Below are 19,200 nucleotides of genomic sequence, written 5' to 3'. Positions count from 1 at the left end.
AAAGAAGATAATGAAAAATGCAGTATAGGTGTGAAGAATTACAAAAAATGGTACAAGATTCTGTAATCAGGATGAGACCAAACCTATCTGAAGTACATAAGACTATTTGTATGGCAGTATATAAAGAGAAGTTTAACATTTCCAAGGATATGAATTACATCATAACTAGTTATATAAATCAATCCCAAGCAAGCGTTGATCAACATTGGAGAGAAATTTCTCATGAGATAGATAAGTATGTCAAAGGTAATCCAATGCAAGGAAGTTTCAAGGAACCATTTGACTCCAAGAGAAAAGAGGCAGACAAGGAAAAATAAACAGTTGAAGAACATAGTGTCATACATGAAACAAGAACATGTAAAGAAGGAAAAAGAGATGAAACTCTTAGTCCTCAAAGAGAGGAGGAACCACAACTAGAAAACAAGCAAGAGGAAACTGATGCAACTCAAGGAGAGTCAACTGAAACTCAAATATAGGAGAAGTAGCCAACTAAAATTTTGAATTTTCAACAACTAATAGATGCCCCATTAGTCATGTGTGATACCACATGAGTTACTGAAGATAGAGTCAAATCACCTTCTAGTATGGCTCGATAATAGATTTATGAAACCATTAGGGTCTCCACCATCATTATTGATTCATCCCTAGAGAAGAATAAAGCAAAAAATGAGAAGTCACCTAAACTTATATAGGTACTAGACGAGGACCCCCTAGTAGAAAAGTCTCCGAAAATGGAGAAAAAACAACAATAGTCACCAAAGAGAGAAGGTGAAGAACCTACAGAAGAAGAAGAGAAAGAAGCTATGGTTGTAGGGCCAACATCCTCGAGATCTAGAGTGTTTAAGAGTAGGACACTTGGACTGAAAAGAAAAAAGAGAGCACAAAGCACGTTAATGATGACATGAAATGAACATGCTAGAAAGAAAAGAAGACCAAGTAGATACATGATGAAATCCTCATCGTCATCATCATAATCTTTGAGTTCCAAAGATAAAGAAGAGTTCTTTGAGAAAGATGTAGTGCAACTAAAGAGAAGCAATCACTATATATCATCATTAAGAAAAGGAAGCCAATGATCAAGGGCATGAATCTAGCTGATCTTAATAAGCATAGACAACTACTGAAGAGACAAGAAAAGCTCAATGAGGTAAGAAAGAAGAAGTAGAGAAAAAAACACCAGTAGTCACTAGGTATATAATTACATAATTAGCTTTAGATGTTACATATGATCTTAATGTAGATCTCATTAGCAAATTCACTACTTTGGTTGATAGTATCAAAGATAAACTAGGTAGTGTTGAAGACCTAGTGGAGAAAAAGTTGGAAGCCAAGCGAATTGAGAAACTAGTAAATAAGGTAGACCTAAAGAATGCCACTTTATAAGGGGTTAGTGATAAAATGGTAGAGACACTTAAGGCCTCAATACTGGTCATGCAAAATATGTTTGATCTGAGTTCACTCGTAGAGGACTTACAACAAAAATGACAACAAGGTCAACAAGAGCTCCAATCACTAAAGATTACTTAGAACAAAGTCATTGATTCTATAACTAACTATCTATCCAAGACATAGGGGACATTACAACTCATTCATTTGATTAAAGTAGAACAAGAGAAAAAAATCATAAGATTGGTGGAAGTGCAATGCATACTATCACCTATGACATACATCATACAAGCACATAGTAATGATGTAGAAGTACTAATTAGTAGAGTATCTATTAGCACATTGGACAAAATTAAAGAGCTCTTGGAAGATATAAAGAGTGATACTATTTCACTCACAAACCTAAAGGCATCATGGGAAGCCTATCTTGCTAGTACACAGGGTCAATACAATAATGTATTCAACAACCTTTAGAGCCTTTTGTCATTTATGAAAAAAAGGGGGAGATGAAAAAATGCAAATAGAGAAAATGGGGAGATGAAGAAAGACAAAAGGAAAATGAAATCGGGAGAGATGAAGCTAAATAAAAAAAGGGGAGATGAAATAAATAGAAAACAAACACAAGGAAAGATAAATGCAAAAGTAAGAACCACAAGGAACATAACGAGATAAAAGGCCAAAACAAAGAAAAGAAATAGAGAGATGGATAGTAGGACCACAGGGGAGACACCTGATTCAACCAAAAGAGGAAATGATGAAGAAAAGAAGGGGGAGATTGTTGACCCACAAGTCTCATTAGCATGAATATTATGAACTGGTGTTGTAATTGATTGCAACTGGTCAAACAAAGGAGAAGGTACAAAGTAACATGGTTATCGGTAGAAGAGTAAAATAGTATACACATATATGCTATGCCACCATCAACAAACAAGTGCAAAGGGAGATTTGGTCATAGATCATCTACGAAATGATTCATAATGGATGTAATAGAAGAAAATGGTGAAACAACAAAAGAAGGCAAGGACAAAAGCTACAAACAGGCTCATAGTTAGATTGGTAGGGCTACTAGTTAAGACCCTAGGAGTAGGGGTCACCTGTTTTCTATGAATGGGTCAAACATGGAATTCAAATTTTGAATTTAAAATTGAAAAGGATATGTTTTCATGGATAAGTGTGCCTTGACGTTACAGATTCCATGTAGGTGCTCAGATTATATTTAACTTCAACCCATGTATTCTTATGCCAAAATACTAAAACTAATTAGTAGCAATATGATAAGGATTGCAAACGAACTACAAAGCCAAAGGCTTGGACAAGATGATTGAAAGATGGGCTTCTTGTTTTCAGCCATATGAAGCAACAATTGTAGATGTGCAAGAAATTTTTTTTCCATTGAGTAAGTCCATGGTGCCTTCATCTTCAACAAATATCTCCACCATCTGGGTTAGCCTCATAACAAGAGAACTATTCAACATATAGTAATTGAGGCCTTAATTATAACACATCTTTGAAACTTCATTCTTATTGAGAGCTAGTAAGGCTGGGGTCCCATGGGCACCTACTTCCTTAAAAATAGAACAGGCGCCGCTAAGAATTTTTAGGAATATCTAGGAGGAAGAAGTCCCATGAATTTTATATGTGAATCATATTTAAAAAATCAACTCTGAAATTCAAGGAAGCTTATGGTGTTATAAATTTGAAAAATAAAAATAAAATTTCTTCATAAATTTCTTTGGTGAGATTATATCATTTTGGTGGGAAAATGAATAGAAAGTTTTGACAAGTGGCAGATTTCTTCCCTAAGCTGGTGGGGCTATTTCTAGCCCCACCCCATTTTCACTTGCTCAAATTAATGGGCTAAAAATTTGGAGCTCTATTTAATAGGAGTAGATTCCAAATAAACCTGTAGCCCCCCTTAAAAATTTTCATGGGGCCACCAACTCCACAAAAATAGATCCCAAGCCCTTCCCATGGGACCCTTGCCCAGCTAATTGAGGCTTCATGACTCTTGACTGCAATTGTATTCTCTATCCAATACATTTTAAAACAAAAAAATCCACCTATTTGAAATATATAGGTTTTTGCACCTTACCCTTCCTCTTGACATTCACAAGAGCCCCTGACAATTTGCAATAATGCTTGCACCGATGCTCCCAAACCTTAATATTAATGCCTTCTCCTACCTCATAATATTTGCAGAGCATCTTGAAATGAAAGCTTGCCTGATATTCTATTCGATATTAGCCTATTCTCTCATAGGGAAATCTATGAAGCCTTCTATTTCACAAAAGGAGATGCACAAAAGGAGATGCGCCAATGTACATATTGCACATGCAATCCCTAAATGTCAAGCATTTTTCCTTAACAATGATAGAATATAAAAATATCAAGAAGAAAATAGAGTAATGTTATTGGTTCTTAATGCAATGACTAATCTTTATTTAATTAAAAATTACTCTATTTTCATTAAGAACCAATGATTAATGTTATTGGTTAGAGGATAAAAATATCAATAAGAAAATAGAGTAATGTTATTGGTAGCTCTATTTAATAGGGGTAGATTCCAAATAAACTTGTAGCCCCCCTTAAACATTTTCACAAGGCCACCAACTCCACAAAAATAGATCCCAAGCCCTTCCCATGGGACCCCTGCCTAGCTAATTGAGGCTTCATGACTCTTGACCGCAATTGTATTCTCTATCCAATACATTTTAAAACAAAAAAATCCACCTATTTGAAGATATATAGGTTTCTACACCTTACCCTTCCTCTTGACATTCACAAGAGCCCCTAATGATTTGCAATAATGCTTGCACCGATGCTCCCAAACCTTAATATTAACGCCTTCTCCTGCCTCATAATATTTGTAGAGCATCTTGAAATGAAAGCTTGCCTGATATTCTATTCAATATTAGCTTGTTCTCTCATAGGGAAATCTATGAAGCCTTCTATTTCAGAAAAGGAGATGCGCCAACGTACATATTGCACATGTAATCCCTAAATGTCAAGCATTTCTCCTTAGCAATGATAGAATATAAAAATATCAAGAAGAAAATAGAGTAATGTTATTGGTTCTTAATGCAATGATTAATCACTATTTAATTAAAAATTACTCCATTTTCATTAAGAACCAATGAGTAAAGTTATTGGTTAGAGGATGAAAATATCAAGAAGAAAATAGAGTAATGTTATTGGTTCTAAATGCAATGATTAATCACTATTTAATTAAAAATTACTCTATTTTCATTATGAACCAAGGATTGATGTTATTGGTTCTTAATGCAATGATTAATCAATCTTAAAGATTCATTTGTTAATTTATATAAAGTTGACAAATTAACCAATAACATTACTCTATTTTCATTAAGAACCAATGATTAAAAATTAATCAACTTTATATTAATTAACAAATGAATTTTTAAGATTAATTTCTAATACAATTATTTTGTTATATTTCTATATTTAATATTAGCATTACAGATATTATAATTTGAGATTCAGATTATCTATTAATTTCGTATAAAAATAGAAGAGTTTATGGAAAGAAAATAAATTTTGTCATGTAAACTGAGGTGATTATGATTAAATCTCTATGACAGAACCTATCTGTCAATTTGTCATATTTGGTGATATATATAATTTTACTAAATTCAACTAATAATAATTAGATGTTGTAATCACCTGTAGAAATATGACACTTCAAAATCTCAAGCACATAGTAGTATTTTTTTGTGGTAAGATAGACTAATATGAAGAGAGAATTGAGCTTCTTGGCAAAGAAAAGCCCCCCGATTTTGTTGTTTGCATGAGGTCCTCATCAATTTTGCTTTCCTTCCATCAACAATAGAGGCATAGTCTTCCTACAAAGTATTTTTCAAAACCATAAGATGTATACTGGTCTTGAATCCTTCATTTCTACAGGACTATAATACTTTACAATTCTTCCTGTCATTAGGGCAAAATAAAATACTATTCATCTGAATTAAGAAGAAAGACAAATGACCCTACCATTGAGAAATCATGGACAAAAGAATCCTCTCTTTCTCAATTGAACGAAGCTCTTTTACAACACATCAACGAACTGCAAATCCAATTATTTATTCAATAAATTAAAATATCTTATCTTTTTTTCTTATAAAATAATTTTAAAAAAAAATTATACTAAACATTTTTATACGATAAAATAGACTAATGTAAAATTGAATCTCATAATGAAGTAAGCAAGTTGTGTAACATACGTGATTTGTATGATCCTCGACTACTATATCATAGAACCCAAAATCCTTTATCATCTAGTTAATAAATATTAAATAGGAAAAATTTAGAATCTAATGGCATTTATATAGGAAAAAAAAAGAAGTAATAAAAATTCATGCCACATGTAAGAACAATAAATTATAGCAATTAGAACGTAATGAACAAATAATTAAAATTAAAATCCAAGTTCATGGTAAAAAGCATCTAATAGAAACTAGCAAACTACATTCTGTAAGGGGCTCACTAAAATATAAGTCTAATTAGACAAGTTGAGCCAATAGTATCACCCTCTAAAAGGGAGATTAAAGAGGTTGTGCTCATTCAACACTCAATGTGGATCTCCAAAGGTTTTCAACACAACTTGACAAAGACCTTATATATCATACCTAGCCATATGCATCTACGTCATGCAAACCATAGGCACATTATTTAATTCACTCTTAAAATTTGGTAGAAGTTGTTCCACATGTTTTGTAGTAATAATTGATGATCAACCTGCATGTTGGCTTCAACCATTTGTAGAACTTAACCTACCTATTGGCTTCAACCATTTGCAGAACTTCTTAAGTAAGTCAAGCTTATCTAAAAGAGGCATTCAACATGTTTTACTTAATCCTTCAACCAAAGATAAGTTTGATTAGAAAAAAATGCAACTTCCTCTACTCACCAGTGTGCCTCTAAAGACACTCCAAAAATTCTATGAAATCATCAAAAAATTCCAACCCATGTTGCACAAGAAGTGACAATAAGTAAACTATTGTATGCATGGTTAAACCTCTTTTCCTTTAGTTTCACACTTATACCTGACCACTGGTATAAGTTGTCGCCTGATAAAGGCTAACTTCAGAAGAAAGAGAGCCTTCAAAAAATGGATTTCAAGTTATACCACAAATAAAATTAGTCATTACCCAAAAAACTTATGGATGCAAACAAAACAAATCCATGAAAACTTTTCTCAACCTACAAAACATGAAGGAAAACCTAAAACAATATTGACGTGTTGATAGCTGCCAATCCAAAAAGGCACAAACACACAAAGAAATTGGATAGGAAGTACTAGAACACTTGAGAATTTAGATGCAAAATGGACAAATGAACATGAATAATGGATGCAGGGGAAGTGAAATTTTTTAATGATCATAAATGCATGAGCTGGAGGAATCTACCAAAATCTTAAGAATTTAATTACATTTAATAAACCCACTGTACGTGTTACAGATGCACTAATGCACTAAGTAACCTGCCAGACATGTGACATTCTAATTCTAATTGAATTGAATTTTTTAAATACCATTTTTTTCATTGCCTTTTTAGCTAGCAACCAATACTGTTGCAAAAAAATTCTATTATTTAAATTGTTTAAATAAGTTCTAATGTTAAAACTTAAGCCTATATAAACAAATTGTAAAATCCTTAAATTCTATTGGTCCATCAAAAAAAAAAATGGATTAAAGCAAAGCAATAGTAACTTGCCTACAACACGAACTAATAATCTATGGAGAGTGCATGGTATTGAATTGGCATTGAACTACAACAAAATATTACTTTTAGTGTTAAGTATATTTTTTATGGGTCAAAATATCTTATGTATAAAGTTGTGACTTTTGACCGTTTAGACTTTTAGTAAGATGTAATATCATTAAATGTGCTTCATTCGCTTTGTTTGCCTCCTAAGTATTATAGTGAGAGCATCCTTTTTAAGAAAGAAGAGAATGTTGTGTTGTGTATTCTATATAATGTAAATAATGAAATCAACAATATTCATTTCGATTATATTTTAGTTCTATGTATCTTTTTGGGAAATTATGATATCATATAATTATACATGAAATTATATTCTTCTATATATTTTCTTAATGTTGTTATGGATAGATGGTTTCGATAAGATAGTTAATTGCAATGGAATTGATTTTCTTGGCAATATGTTTATATATAGATATACAAATTGTGAACTTGGAAACCACTACGCTCTTTAGTTTTAACTATTGTGAAAATAGTACGAGAAAAATTAGAAATAATTTGTGTATTACAGAAGAGTGTCCAAAGCCATTAAGTATGCCCAAAAAGTACTAATAGAGTTGGCTACTTGGAATCCTTTGTTTTTTACAATTTTTTCATAAACAATGTTCCATTCTTTCATTTCATAGTGTACTAATTTGTCATCTTTGAGAGATGTGCTTAAAGGCTTATAGGCGACAAAATTATGAGTGCCAACATAAGCTATGATGAGTAGTTTGAATCCATCCTCGAAAATGAGTTTTGTCCACCTCCATAGTATACATATGCATGGAGAAGGGATATAGAATTTATGGAGGAGAAATTTGGAATTGAATGATTAGCATAATGACACATTACAGAAGGAACCAAAAATTAATTATGTTGTCTTCTTGATAGGAATAACAGCTAACATCATAGATTCTACCCTTGCTTTTTGAACCCCTCTCTTAACCATTTAAAAAATTTGTTCAACTATTTTGACCTAAAACATAGTGTTGAAATGCATTGAATGTAGTTACATGTAAATGTCTCTGCTTAGAGGCTTAGAGATTTCTTTGTAATTTAATAAGAGTGGATGCCCTTTCTCTTGTTTCTTATTTGCAAGAATATCTTACAAAATGTGTCATGTTTTAAAAGAAAACAATATAGCTTGTACGTTCATCTCTAATTAGTACACATTCAAGTAAGAATGCTTATAATCATTAGCAAATAGATGTGTAATTTCAAATTAAAGTTGTGATTATATGCATACATTATCAATTTTGAAGTATTGCTTATATATTTTAATTCAATGTCAAGTGTACTAGATTGAACTTTATTATATGAAAATGTTTGTACCAAGATATTGCTCTGTAATATAATAAGGGAGTGCACCCTTTCTCTTGTTTAATTTTTGTAATAATTTCATGAAGTTTTGAATGTTTTGAGAGGAAAATAATATAGCCTACAATCTACTTTACTAAGGAGTTATTTGGAATTAAACTTGCAATTATATGCATAGGTTATAAGTCTTGAAGCATTCTATACCAATTCTCACTTGCATGGTTTGAGAGTAAGCAATAAAGCTTATAGTTTTCTCTAATGAATTAGAGCAATCAATGTTCTCTATCTACCCTTCCTTTTTTATATATTTCTTCAAATATTTATCTTAATACATCTTTCAACATACCAATTACACACCAAAGTGAGGTCATGGGCCCTAAGTAAGAAACAAGTTACAAGGGCACAACTCCATCCATCCCTCAAGAGATCTTAATTTCAACTAAATTATTATTACTATTTTCTTTAAAAATAGATAATAAAAAAATAATAATTGCATGAATTCAACCTCCCTCACGAACAACGTGCCACGTAATTTAAATTTTTAAAAATTTACCACTATTCAACCCATTAAACCCCGCAATTTTAATTTATTTATTACGTCAAGAGGTGTTCTATACAATCACAGCACAAATACCTAGCACGAGAATATGCCAAAAAATATTCTCTGTCAATTAAAAAAGAATTGGGAGCAGTTACAAACTTCCAAATTAAATATTAAAAAAGAATTCCTGAAATAATAGCTGGCCGAAATAATAGGAAGCCAAATGGAGCCCGAAATAATAGGCTCGAAATAATAGGGCCCGAAAAAGTAGGGCCCAAAAAAGTAGGACTCGAAAAAATAGGGACCAAAAAATAAGGCTCGAAAAAATAGGGCTCGAAAAAATAGGGGCGAAATAATTTCAATATGATTTTTTTTTTGTTAAATATAATTTTGCATGCACATTCATGCTTATTTTTTGTGGGGAGTGGGGGAATTTGAAACAAATTCATGGAATGTGAAGAGACGTCTTTGGGGGATATGAGGAGCCTCTCAAAAGTTATAAAACCAAGGCTCCTCATTTCATTTTCATTTTATGTTTTTGCAGGAAGGAAGAGGTGGAGGTTATTGGAGGATTAGATTGGAGTTTTTAAATATGAGTAGATTGAAGTTTTGGAGTAACATTTTTGCAGGTGAGATTTCTATTTTTTATTTACATTTTCATTTAGATTTAGATGTAGATGTAAATTGAAATTCAAAATTAGTTATAATATTCTACTTTGATTTAGATTTCAATTTTATTTCATTTCATTTAGATTTAGAATTCTGTTCATAACTATTTAGGCTTGCATTTAATAGTTTAGTCTTGCATGTTTGATTTAGATTTAGATTTGTATTCAAAATCTATTTGATTTATATATTTTATAATACTTTTCATTTACATATTTTAAAAGTGCATGTTTCAAATTAGTTTTATATTTGCATGTTTCATATTAGTTTTAGATTTGCATATTTCAAAATAGTTTTGGTTTGCATGTTTTAGATTTGAATGTTCCACAATAGTTTTACATTTGCATGTTTCTAAGTATTTATATTTTCATGTTTCAAAGCATAATTTTATCATTAATTTGGATGAGCATGCCACCATATCAATACAATTTATATTTTATTAAAGTTAATGATTTATTTAAAGTAGATAAATCATATATTTAGTATATATTTTATCATTATTGAATTATAAAATAAAATAAAATTCTCAAAATAATAGCTAGCCAAAATATATTAAGCCAAATGGATACCAAAATAATAGCACTTGAAAAAATAAGGCCAAAAAAATGGAACCCAAGAAAACAGGGCTGAAATAACTTAATTAAAATTTTAAATATAAAACATTTTTTTTTTTGTTAAATATATTTTTGCATGCACATTCATGCTTATTTTTTGTGAGGAGTGGGGGAAGTTGAAAAAAATTCGTGGAATGTCAAAAGACATCTATTGGGGGATATGGGGGTTCTCTCATAAATTATAAAACAAATGCTCCTCATTTCATTTTCATTTTGTGTTTTTGTAGGGAGGAAGAGACAGAGATTATCGGAGTAGTTAGAGTTTTTGAACAGGAGTAGATTAAAGTTCCGTATAGTTTAGCCTTGTATGTTTGATTTAGATTTAGGATTTAAAAACTATTTGATTTAGATATTTGATAATACATTTCTTTTGCAAATTTTTAATGTGCATGTTTCAATTTAGTTTTACATTTCCATGTTTTACATTAGTTTTAGATTTGCATATTTCAAAATACTTTTGGTTTCCATGTTTTAGATTTGTATGTTTCATAATAGTTTTATATTTGCATATTTCAAAATATTTATATTTTTAATGTTTCATAATTAAATTTAATCATTGATGTGGACAAGAAGGTCACCTTATCAATAAAATTTGTATTTTATTAAAGTTAGTGATTAATTTAAAATAAACGAATCATATATTTAGTTTATATTTTTTCATTATTTAATTAGATTATATATGTGTTTTATTTAAATATTTTTCATACTATATATAGATTTTTAGTAATATTTATGTTTTTAATGTTTGAAAAGTGGAAGACAATGCCACCATATTTCAAACATTAAAATTTAACTATTTCGTTTGAAATAGTTTTGATTTTTATTTATGTTATTTTGAACAAAATTCATTTGAAAGAAAAATTTATGTTAACTATTAATACTTTTTCATTATGATTATTTTCATATGTTGATTTTTGTTTATAAGTTTGCAGGTTACTATTTGAGCTATGGAAACCTCGAATAGAGAATCAAACATTATTGGATACTACAGCCTAACTACTTCAATGATCTCAAATGATTTCTTTGAGATTGAGTTTGACAAATGCCTACAAATAATTAAAGAGGCACACACAACTATAATTAAAGTTGTAGAGAAGCAATATTTCCAATTGACTATGTTGAGGAAATGGAAGAAATGCATATGGAAGATGCATAAAAAAATTTGTGTGAGACATCTACAAAAGTGGATGGGTTTCCCTCAATGATGAAAGAAGTATTTCACAATCATTGTTCAAATAAAGGTCACAAAAGAATCCTAATCATTGAAGAATGTGACATGTATTTACACCATCACAGATATATATTTTTGTATATAGTTCATTCTTGTCTCTGGTTTCAAATTTTTAATTCTAATTAGTTGTATTGGCAATTTTATTTCCCCATTGTTCAATGTAACTTTCATGGAGAAGAGAACAAGAAAAAATAAATTTATTGTTGTATGAAAAATTTCTTCAATGGATGTGGCTACTAAATATATTAATTAAGAAAGAAAATCATAAGTCTAAATAGATTCCTTAATGATAGGGAGATTTATTGATTACAATTCTTAATCATTACAATAAAAATTGCATTAGCATTATTAAAAATTCAACAATATATAATGTTCTCACATCGTCATGGAGAAATAATTTTCATAAAATTGACTCTTATATATTCTTTCACACTTTTAACATCATATAAATTGTTGTGCTGGGACTTATAACTTCCCTTTCATGAATTAATTTTTCCACTATATGAGTCATTTGTATAACATATATCCCAAATTTGACCATAGTTGTACTACAAATACTCCAACACTACACCTAAATCTCATACTTCCCTTAACCCTGTCCCTTATTTTAGTGTAACATTTAACCACTTATTAACCCTAACCATAACACCGAGTGTCATATAAATGAAATTGTAAACCTTGGATCCTACCTTTAACTCTTACTCTATATATGATTGTACTAATCATTTAGTAAATTATATACCTTAGCCTAACCCTATATGTACAAGTAACTAGAAATAATATTATATTTTTTTATAAGTGATAATATGCACACACACACAGAGAGAGAGAGAGAGAGAGAGAGAGAGAGAGAGAGAGAGAGAGAGAGAGAGAGAGAGAGAGAGAGAGAGAGAGAGAGAGAGCATATTTGTAGACAAGAAGGAGCTCATATTATGTTTCTTATAGAGGCATGTTTTATGTAGAGAGAGAGAGAGAGAGAGAGAGAGAGAGAGAGAGAGAGAGAGAGAGAGAGAGAGAGAGAGAGATTAGGAGTGTATCTAGAGAGCATAAAGGGAGAGAGAGATTAGGAGGAGTATCTAGAAAGTAGGGTGGGAGAGATGAGTGGGTGTATCTAGAGATTAGAGAGAAAGATTAGGGGGGCATTACTAGAGACTACAGAGAGAGGGTATATTTAGATAGTGGGGGGAGATATTAATGGGTGTAGTTAGAGAGAGAGAGGGAGAGAGAGGGGAGAGAGAGGGGGGGGATGGATTACATTATTAAAAAGGTTAATAACTTGTACCACAATAGCACTAGTCATGGGCACTATAATAGAACTAACCCACATTAAAATTTAACCTATCAGTTATCCTAACACCAAGGTAAAGTGTAATAATAGCACTAACATTAGCTATAATATGATTAGTAACCCAAAAATTATCTTAACCACAATAATAACACAAACCTTAACTCTAACTCTAACTCTAACTAGATAATTCTAATTTTAACCCTGACCCTAACCCTAACCCTAACTCTAACTCTAACTCTAACTCTATCTCCAACTTTAATTCTCCCCCTGACCCTAACCTTAACCCTTTATAATCCTAAATCTAATGCTAATTCTAACCCTAACCCTAATTCTAGCCCTAACCCTAAGGCTTACTATAACTCTAATCCTAACTCTAATTCTAACTCTAATGCTAATTCTAACCCTAATTTTAACCCATATTCTAACTCTAACCCTAACTCTAACTCCAACTCTATCTCTAACCCTAACCCTACCCCTACCCCTAATTCTAACCCTAACTCTAACTCTAACTCTAACCCTAACTATAATTATAACTCTAACTCTAATTGTAACCCTAACACTAACCCTAACTCTAACCCTAACTCTAACCCTAATCCTACCCATGATCCTAATCCTAACACTATACATAATGCTAATCCTAACCCTAACACTATATGTAATTCTAACTCTAATCCTAACCCTAATTCTAATCATAAACCCAATCCTAATTCTAACCCTAACCCTAACTCTAAACCTAAATCTAACCCTAAATCTAACCCTAACTCCAGCCCTAACCCTAAATCTAACCCTAACCCAATTCTATCTCCAAATTTAACTCTAACTTGATCCCTAACTCTAACTCTAACCCTAACCCTAACCCTAAACCTAGCCCTAGCCTCAATTCTAGCCCCAATTCTAACCCTAACACTAATACTAACACTAAAACTAACACTAATTATAACCTTAACCCTAATGCTAACCCTAACTCTAACCATAACCCTTGTGCTAACCATAATCCTAGCCCTAATTCTAACCCTACCTCTAACTCCAACTCTTGTTCTAATTCTAATTCTAACTCTAACTCTAGCTCAAATCCTACCTCTAAATCTAACCCTAACCCTAATCCTAATTCTAACCCTAACTTTAATTGTAACCCTAATTCTAGCACTAACCCTAATTGTTACCCTTACCCTAACTCTAGCTCTAACTCAATCTATAACCCTAATTATATTTGTAACCCTAATTCTAACCCTAACCCTAATTCTAACTCTAACTCTAATTGTAACTCTAATTCTACCCCTAATCCTAACCTGAACCTATATAACCCTAACTCTAACCCTAATTCTAACCCTAACCCCAATTCTAGCTCTAACCCTAACCTAATTCTAACCCTAACTATAACTCTATTCCTAACTCTAACCCTAACCCTAACTCTAACTCTAATTCTTACCCTAACCCTAACCCTAACCCTAATTCTAACCTTAACTCTCACTCTAATGCTAATTATAATCCTAACCCTAGTTCTAACCCTGATTCTTACCCTAAATCTAACTCTGACTCTAACTCTAACCCTAACTCCAACTCTAACTTTATCTCTAATTCTAACCCTACCCCTAATTCTAACCCTATCTCTAACTCTGACTCTTTTTGTAACCCTAACCCCAATATTAACCCTAACCCTAACTTTGACTATAAATTTACCCCTAATCCTAACCCTAACACTATATATAACTCTAACTCTAACTCTAACCCTAATTCTAATCCTAATCCTAGCCCTAACTCTTACCCTAACCCTGAATCTAATCAGGTAACTTTAACCCTAACCCTAATCTAACCCTGATCACAACTCTATCTCTAGCTTTAACTCTAACTCTAACTTGAACCCTAACTCTAACTCTTATACTAACACTAACACTACCTCTAATTTTAACTCTAAATCTAATTGTAACCCTAACCCTAATGCTAATCCTAACCATAACCCTAACACTAACCCTAACCCTAACCCTAACCCTAACTCTAACACTAATTCTAATCCTAACCTTAATTCTAACCCTAAATATAACCCTAACTCTAACTCTAACTCTAACTCCAACCCTTATTCGAACTCTAATTCTAAACCAAAAATTATCTTAACCACAATAATAACACAAACCTTAACTCTAACTCTAACTCTAACTAGATAATTATAATTTTAACCCTGATCTAACCCTAACCCTAACTCTAACTCTATCTCTAACTTTAATTCTCCCCCTAACCCTAACCTTAACCCTTTATAATCCTAAATCTAATGCTAATTCTAACCCTAACCCTAATTCTAGCCCTAACCCTAAGCCTTACTATAACTCTAATCCTAACTCTAATTCTAACTCTAATGCTAATTCTAACCCTAATTTTAACCCATATTCTAACTCTAACCCTAACTCTAACTCCAACTCTATCTCTAACCCTAACCCTACCCCTACCCCTAATTCTAACCCTGACTCTAACTCTAACTCTAACCCTAACTATAATTATAACTCTAACTCTAATTGTAACCCTAACACTAACCCTAACTCTAACCCTAATCCTGCCCATGATCCTAATCCTAACACTATATATAATGCTAATCCTAACCCTAACACTATATGTAACTCTAACTCTAATCCTAACCCTAATTCTAATCATAAACCCAATCCTAATTCTAACCCTAACCCTAACTCTAAACCTAAATCTAACCCTAAATCTAACCCTAACTCCAGCCCTAACCCCAACTCTATCTCCAACTTTAACTCTAACTTGATCCCTAACTCTAACTCTAACTCTAACCCTAACCCTAACCCTAACCCTAGCCCTAGCCTCAATTCTAACCCTAACACTAACACTAACACTAACACTGACATTAAAACTAACACTAATTATAACCTTAACCCTAATGCTAACCCTAACTCTAACCATAACCCTTATGCTAACCATAATCCTAGCCTTAATTCTAACCCTACCTCTAACTCCAACTCTTGTTCTAATTCTAATTCTAACTCTAACTCTAGCTCAAATCCTACCTCTAAATCTAACCCTAACCCTAACCCTAATTCTAACCCTAACTTTATTTGTAACCCTAATTCTAGCACTAACCCTAATTGTTACCCTTACCCTAACTCTAGCTCTAACTCAATCTGTAACCCTAATTATATTCGTGACCCTAATTCTAACCCTAACCCTAATTCTAACTCTAACTCTAATTGTAACTCTAATTCTACCCCTAATCCTAACCTAAACCTATATAACCCTAACTCTAACCCTAATTCTAACCCTAACCCCAATTCTAGCTCTAACCCTAACCTAATTCTAACCCTAACTATAACTCTATTCCTAACTCTAACCCTAACCCTAACTCTAACTCTAATTCTTACCCTAACCCTAACCCTAACCCTAACCCTAATTCTAACCCTAACTCTAACTCTAATGCTAATTCTAATCCTAACCCTAATTCTAACCCTGATTCTTACCCTAAATCTAACTCTGACTCTAACTCTAACCCTAACTCCAACTCTAACTTTATCTCTAATTCTAACCCTACCCCTAATTCTAACCCTAACTCTAACTCTGACTCTTTTTGTAACCCTAACCCCAATATTAACCCTAACCCTAACTTTGACTATAAGCCTACCCCTAATCCTAACCCTAACACTACATATAACTCTAACTCTAACACTAACCCTAATTCTAATCCTAATCCTAGCCCTAACTCTTACCCTAACCCTGAATCTAATCAGGTAACTTTAACCCTAACCCTAATCTAACCCTAATCACAACTCTATCTCTAGCTTTAACTCTAACTCTAACTTGAACCCTAACTCTAACTCTTATACTAACACTAACACTACCTCTAATTTTAACTCTAACTCTAATTGTAACCCTAACCCTAATGCTAATCCTAACCATAACCCTAACACTAACCCTAACCCTAACCCTAACTCTAACACTAATTCTAATCCTAACCTTAATTCTAACCCTAAATATAACCCTAACTCTAACTCTAACTCTAACTAGATAATTCTAATTTTAACCTTGACCCTAACCCTAACCCTAACTCTAACTCTAACTCTAACTCTATCTCTAACTTTAATTCTCCCCCTAACCCTAACCTTAACCCTTTATAATCCTAAATCTAATGCTAATTCTAACCCTAACCCTAATTCTAGCCCTAACCTTAAGCCTTACTATAACTCTAATCCTAACTCTAATTCTAACTCTAATGTTTATTCTAACCCTAATTTTAACCCATATTCTAACTCTAACTCCAACTCTATCTCTAACCCTAACCCTACCCCTACCCCTAATTCTAACCCTAACTCTAACTCTAACTCTAACTCTAACCCTAACTATAATTATAACTCTAACTCTAATTGTAACCCTAACACTAACCCTAATCCTACCCATGATCCTAATCCTAACACTATATATAATGCTAATCCTAACCCTAACACTATATGTAACTCTAACTCTAATCCTAACCCTAATTCTAATCATAAACCCAATCCTAATTCTAACCCTAACCCTAACTCTAAACCTAAATCTAACCCTAAATCTAACCCTAACTCCAACCCTAACCCTAAATCTAACCCTAACCCCAACTCTATCTCCAACTTTAACTCTAACTTGATCCCTAACTCTAACTCTAACCCTAACCCTAACCCTAAACCTAGCCCTAGCCTCAATTCTAGCCCCAATTCTAACCCTAACACTAACACTAACACTAAAACTAACACTAATTATAACCTTAACCCTAACTCTAACCATAACCCTTATGCTAACCATAATCCTAGCCCTAATTCTAACCCTACCTCTAACTCCAACTCTTGTTCTAATTCTAACTCTAACTCTAACTCTAACTCAAATCCTACCTTTAAATCTAACCCTAACCCTAACCCTAATTCTAACCCTAACTTTATTTGTAACCCTAATTCTAGCACTAACCCTAATTGTTACCCTTACCCTAACTCTAGCTCTAACTCAATCTGTAACCCTAATTATATTTGTAACCCTAATTCTAACCCTAACCCTAATTCTTACTCTAACTCTAATTGTAACTCTAATTCTACCCCTAATCCTAACCTGAACCTATATAACCCTAACTCTAACCCTAATCCCAACTCTAACCCTAATCCCAATTCTAGCTCTAACCCTAACCTAATTCTAACCCTAACTATAACTCTATTCCTAACTCTAACCCTAACCCTAACTCTAACTCTAATTCTTACCCTAACTCTAACCCTAATTCTAACCCTAACTCTAACTCTAATGCTAATTCTAATCCTAACCCTAATTCTAACCCTGATTCTTACCCTAAATCTAACTCTGACTCTAACTCTAACCCTAACTTCAACTCTAACTTTATCTCTAATTCTAACCCTACCCCTAATTCTAACCCTAACTCTAACTCTGACTCTTTTTGTAACCCTAACCCCAATATTAACCCTAACCCTAACTTTGACTATAAACCTACCCCTAATCCTAACCCTAACACTATATATAACTCTAACTCTAACACTAACCCTAATTCTAATCCTAATCCTAGCCCTAACTCTTACCTTAACCTTGAATCTAATCAGGTAACTTTAACCCTAACCCTAATCTAACCCCGATCACAACTCTATCTCTAGCTTTAACTCTAACTCTAACTTGAACCCTAACTCTAACTCTTATACTAACACTAACACTACCTCTAATTTTAACTCTAACTCTAATTGTAACCCTAACCCTAATGCTAATTCTAACCATAACCCTAACACTAACCCTAACCCTAACCCTAACTCTAACACTAATTCTAATCCTAACCTTAATTCTAACCCTAAATATAACCCTAACTCTAACTCTAACTCTAACTCCAACCCTTATTCGAACTCTAATTCTAACTCTATCTCTAACCCTAACCCTAACTCTTATTCTAACCCTAACACTAACCCTAACTATATTTGTAACCCTAATTCTAACCCTCACCCTAATTCTTACCCTTACCCTAACCCTAACTCTATCTCTAATGCTAACTATATTTCTAACCCTAATTCTAACCTTAACCCTAATCCCAACTCTAACTCTAATTTTAAACCTAACCGTAACCTTAACTCTAACTCTAACCCTGACTGTAACTGTAACCCTGACCCTAACTGTAGCTCTAATTGTAAACCTAACCCTAACAAGAACCCTAATTCTAATTCAAACCCTATCCCTTGACCTAATTTTCATCCTAATGCTAACCCTAACTCTAACCCTAACCCTAACCTTAACACTAACCCTAACCTTAATTCTAACTTTAACCCTAACCTTAACTCTAACTCTAACCCTAACCCTAACCTTAACACTAACCTTAACCATAAACATTAATTTGTCCCTAACTCTAACCCTAAATCTAACTCTACCATAATTGGACTCTAACCGT

The sequence above is a fragment of the Cupressus sempervirens genome, chromosome 10 (genome assembly GCF_028749045.1).
Source record: "Cupressus sempervirens isolate cs-2001-9-10 chromosome 10, ASM2874904v1, whole genome shotgun sequence".
In the NCBI taxonomy this organism is placed as follows: Eukaryota; Viridiplantae; Streptophyta; class Pinopsida; order Cupressales; family Cupressaceae; genus Cupressus; species Cupressus sempervirens.
Note: the sequence above shows the minus strand (reverse complement) of the source record.